Source organism: Sabethes cyaneus, chromosome 1 (genome assembly GCF_943734655.1).
Source record: "Sabethes cyaneus chromosome 1, idSabCyanKW18_F2, whole genome shotgun sequence".
In the NCBI taxonomy this organism is placed as follows: Eukaryota; Metazoa; Arthropoda; class Insecta; order Diptera; family Culicidae; genus Sabethes; species Sabethes cyaneus.
The window spans coordinates 59017712-59023711 of NC_071353.1; positions in this window are offsets into that span (position 1 = coordinate 59017712).

The following is a 6000-nucleotide window of genomic DNA, read 5'->3' on the forward strand; positions in this document are numbered from 1 at the left end:
AAATGCGTCTAACTCGATCGCGATCTCATAAACAACTGAGCCTAAAACAGCTGTACGTGCGCTGAGCTCCGCGATCGTATGCATCGAAGTATTACCTGGGAACAGTACTCAAGCTAGCCTTTGTAAACAAACTATTTTCCATGTACCCACTAAACCTGCCTCGCTCGGAAAGATTTTCCACACGCACGAAGTGGCTTTCAGTGTTGCGAGGTCTTTCAATCAATGGTCAAACAATCTCACACCAACTCATAGAGGAGGAATCATCAGACAGGTAATTTAAACAATTTTCCAGTGGAAAAATATATTATCAACCTTTTGATGCACTTGAGTCCGCAACACTGCAAGCAATTTAGCATGTGGAAAATCTATACATATTAGCGTGACACTATCCGTTAGATCAGTTGTTTGAAGGAAAAATTATCTAGTTTGAACTAGACTTAGCGCGCTCTTTTTGCTTCAATTTGGCTCTTTTGACTATACCGCTTCAACTAAGCTGAATTAGAAAAAAGTTATGTATTGGGCAGAGCTAGTTATTACCTACTCCACTACTGTAATAAGTATTTAGATTTATCTTTGTATTTATGGTGCTGTAATATCGTTGGTAGCAACAAGACTCTTTTGCCGCCTTTGGTACAGTAGCCTGGGTTAATACTAAAGATATAACAATACTTACTACAGCAATACTGTAAGTAATAACTAACTCTACAAGTGCCCCATACATCACTTTTTCAAATCCTGCTTGTTTGAGCCGGTCGATGCGAAACAAGTGTGCCCATCCTGGTTCGAACTTACTTATTTGAATACAGGACCTACGGCATTCAGGTATTCAGTAACTAGCTGAATTTACGATCGGCCTGTGTGAGATCTTGACTTTTCGCACAATTACGAAAACTCGAATTTCTACGAAACTTTGACGTCACTAGTGTGTAACAATACGTAATTGGGCTTTTGATTTTAAACACCAACACCAGTGTATTAATTGACCACTGCCACTGGTTTCGCTTCCACGTGCGCGACCCAGAAATTTTTCAACTCGATAATCTTACCGCCTTCGAATGAAATTGAATTCTAAGTTGAGGTGTAATCAATCACGCTGGGCCATATAACCATCGACATCGTCGTCAAAATTGTATCTGTCAGCTAGAGTGAGTATAAACAGAGTGGCGACATGTCATCCTAAAAGTATGCAATGCGTATTTTCTTTCTCTTTCCTGCATACGCGTTGGATTGGTCGTCTGCTCGATTGGAATGTCACTGACAGATAATTATCATTCCAATTTTGACATTGTCGTCACTCTATATATAGACACTCTGTCAGCTATAAATTAATTTGCGGCGTCTTGGTAGAATTCAACGATACAGTTGGATGGAAATTCTATATAATTTGAATATACTGTTGTATGTTTTGAATTGAAATCCTAACGAAATGCAAGAAATTCTATGTTATCGACTAACTTGCTTAGTTTGCGGTTTCCTAAATGTTTTTCAAAATATAATTAGCCTAAGGCCTAAGCACATCACTGGATTTACGGGTTAACTGCACGGGAATGACACTTCCAATACCAACCTGTACAAAAAACGTAGCCAGCATAGAGCGGGCCCAAGCTGACAACCGAGTCGGATGTATAAATTGTTAATTTTGTTAGTTTTAGTTTGATTTTAGTCAAGGTTATAGCATCACATAGCCAATGTCAGGCAGACAATTGATGCGAAATACATGAAACTGTGACAATGGTTAGTTTAGTTCGTTTTGTGAAATCGCTTTGCGTTTGCCGCCTTTTTCATGTGAGCAACGAAAATGTGACGTCATATTAGCCCCCTGGTTAACTGCTATTCATAACTGTCACTTGCACAAGCTTTTAAGGACGGCCGAATAACGGGTTCTGAACAAATTTAGATACCGATCTGGCTGTAGAATCGCGATGACGCAGTGTAGTTTCACACCAGCTGATATTCAATAAAACGATAAAACTTCCGAGGCGTCAAATCTGGCGGAATGAGGTTCCTTCTGACCAACTTAGATTTTCCCTCACCGGTTACCCTATCACAGATTACTACTAAGCAGTTCTGAGGTGACAGTATCGTCTGCTGTAAATATCCAAATTATGTACAGCTGCAGGTGGGTTCCAAAATAAGTTGGTTACCCTATCAAAAACTTATTCGAAATTTGAGAATTGCATTTCTTGTTAAAACCTGTAAATAACCGGCGCTCCGTGTCATGTCCGTGTTTTTGGGATAAAAGTCATTGGCAAAAATCCCGCTTCATTTCTCCATTTTCTATATTTTATTGACATGTAGACAAGGGTGTTGGCCTAAAGTCCTATTCAGTGGAGCTGCTATACCTTACATGTAATGGATGTGGACCGCAATACGTATTCAGTGGCCCACTCCGAAACAAACGCTGTTTGAACCGTTTTCTAAGGATATATTCTATAAATTAATCAATAATTTTCCCTCACCTATCAAGATTTTACCAGAATTTACGCTAAAAATCGATTTTTTGTGTTTGTGTAGTCGCCATTTTGCCAAAAATGAATATTTCCTTATTTCCTTCGATCAATATATAGATGCCTTTGCCTATAGATAACCGATTCCTTTTTGGTTTTTCGATTTCGGATGATTTAGTCGGTAGACGTGCTCACCGCAAGATGCCTTGTTTTAGAAGAGTTAGAAGATGTAAACTATAGCAGCTATTTCAATAACTTTTTTAAAAAATAAAATATGTTAAAATACAATCAAAAGTTACCGCAAATTATATACAAATTTGCACTTATATCAGTTCATGGGTTTTCTCTAGGAAAATTCTAAAAAAGTCACCTTTTTTGAGCCTTCTAACTGTACATACATATATGTATACCACCTAAAATATTACGAACACAGATTATGCCGTCCGCCATTCCCATTATGTCTTCTGGATTGAAACAAACTTAAAAATAGCCATTAGCTTTATTTTGATTGATCATCAATTTGGGGTACTTTTATTGACGTAGAACTACGTCTTACAGCAGGGCCTCATACCAAAATTAAGATTTAGGGGCGTCACAAAAAATGAAAGATTTTGTACGCTAATTGGCCTTGCCAGCGTTGCTGATATTGTTCAGGGTTTTGCGTGAGAAAAAAAGAAAGGGAAGTATTTTTGCTTTTGAGATTTCGTGTAAGTGCGAGCAGCCTACGAAATCTCTTTCAACACTGGCAAGGCCAATAGCTCTTCGAATTCAGAACACATTTTGATGAATCGCATTTCATTCGATTTATAAAAGATCCAGCGTGGTTTTCAAGTTAAAGTTGTTTTCCAATCGCTAGATAGCGAAAATTTACGAAAACTTCCAAGGTCATATTTCTCCTTACATTTTCTGTGTGATAACGTAGCTTCATAGCCTCGGAAGACCATTAAAAATACCAACTGTGTGGCGGCTGCTACTGCTTCAAGAAAAAGAGAGAGAAGAAACTTTGGTGCTTGCATAGAACCGCCTTATTGACATGTACCTAAAGACGAGTGACAGGGCATAAAAAGAAAAGTAGAGTCATTATCATCCCTTAGAGGGTGTCTCACATCAAATTGCATCATGGAGAAAACGCTGTTGAAAATTACCCATTGGATATTTTCTCTTGAAAATTAGGATAGAAGTAATTTAAAATGTATTGTTTACACTGTATTTTTAACGCTGTCAGTTTTTCGAAAATTTGAAAAATGGTCACCCGAAAAGTGCAACGTAATTGATTTCGTGCAAGTACCTGGAAAATCCTTAATTTTTTCATCGGGGTTTCGGAAAACAACTCGGAATCGTGCAGTCAACGGTGAGTCGTGTGATTAAACATTACTACGAGACTCAGAGCAACGAACGGAAGGAGAAATGTGGTCAGAATGAATGTTCTATTAGTGATCAGGATCACAAGCGTGCCATGAAAGCTTTTAAGCGGAATACCAATGCTTCGGTCAGAGTTGAATCTGTCCAAGTCTTTCGTTGGGAGAGCTAAGGACCAGAAAGTACTTCATACGTACAAAGTGCAGAAGGCTCCAGATGGTGAAGAACGGCAAAATATGGTGGGAAAGTCACTTACTTACTTATTTGTCCAAGTCCGCCGGTCCGGCAGAACAAAGGGATGAAATCAGAGATCTCAGAGATCAGAGGTTACCCGCCATGGCTTTTACCTGTCGCCAGGACAGGTTCTCATCTACAGCTCGGATGTCGTAGGCTAAGCTGCGTCGCCATGAGCCTCTGGGTCTGCCTCTTCTACGCTGTCCTTGTGGATTCCAGTCGAATGCTTCTCTGCAGACCTCGTTCACTCCTTTCCTCAAGGTGTGTCCGATCCACTTCTATCTACATTAACGAATTTCTGTGGCTATCGGCCGTTGATGATACCAACAATGGAGTTCCTCATTGGATATCCAGTTGTCAGGCCAAGTGGGAAGGTCACGGACCCGGAAACGGTACACTCAGATGCTTCATTGTCTCATCATGGATGATGAGATTTATTTACGTCAAGGCGGACTTTCGGCAGCTTCCGGGCCTACTGTTCTTCACCGCCCAGTACAAGTTTGTTGTTCCGTAAGAAGTAAGGTAGCAGAAACTTTCAAATTTTGCCGAGAAATACATGATTTGGCTAGCGATCTTCTCATGTGACAAACGGAGTGAACTTGAAGTTGACCTTACCGCTTGTGCTTCGACGATTGCAACCGCAGTTTAGAAGCAAAGGAACAGACAAAAGGCAATGACATTTTATTTTGAAAATTTAAATTTTCTCCTATTTTTTTTTTTTTGCTTTTTTGTTGTGCTTGGTGCACGAAAGAAATTTTTATTTTAACATACTCTGGTTTAACACCGGTAAAAATACTTTTTTCATCAAAAGATCACTAAAAAAATCAAAAGGATCATGAAACACATGAAAAAATCTTCGTTATTTATTGTTTATTGAAACATACTTTAAGCTTAATTTAACAACAATGAATAATATTAAAAATTTAATTTAATTAACTTGTTAAGATTTACCGTCTATGAAAACTTGAAGGCTTACACCGTCAGCTTTATATCATGAACAAACTTTACAGTTTGACACATAGGGTAGAAAGCTGCAGGTTGAGAAAATTCGATTATTTTTAAATGAATGTAAATAGCGCCTCAAATCTTAGTCTAAACATCAAACCTAAACCTTTGCAGCTATTTAAGGGGACATGAACGACTAAAATTTTTGAAACAATCATTATTTTTTTATTTTATTTTTTTTTATTTTATTTTATTTTATTTTATTTTATTTTATTTTATCTTTTCCGCCTATTTTGATAATAAATTTGTAATGATCCGACCATGGGAAGTGGCCGAAAAACGATCATACACATAAGCATTCCAGTGCGACGTGGAACAACCTCGACGGATTAAAACGCCTCTCTTGAATTCGTTTCAGTATTGTTATATAGCGGCAAAGTTTTTATTTGGGAAAGTGTAGCCAAAAAAGGTAATGTATGCCCAAATTAGTAACGTACGTAGTTTCATTTCCGTATTGTGTCTCGTTCGGTGTGCATGTTTAAGTTACGGTCGTTGGTAATAAATAAATTCCGAAACGGCGCTCCATACGGCCCTTTTTTTAGTGACCTCAAATATCTCGGCATAAAAAGAGGATTTGTTTACTATAGAGTAAAAAGATTGGCCGAGACGGGATCTGTTAAAAACTGGAAGAAAACAAATTGTTACAACTGCAGATGTCAAAAAGGTTGTTTGAGAGCAAATTCGTCCGTCCGACTGCACCGCAAATGGCAGTTGAGCTGAATATCAACGAATTTTGAAAATGGATCTGGATTTGAAAGCAATCAAAAAACGTAAAATCCATGGATTAACGGATGCAACAAAACAAAAAACGGCATGAAAGATGAATAGTGGTGCTCCGTCGGCACGGTGACTCTGAAGTGATCTTTTCTTATAAAAAGTTGATTGTTCTTCAAACCCCGCATCATGCTCAAAATTATCGGTTGCGTTCGATTTCGATCAAGGACCAAAGTTCCAA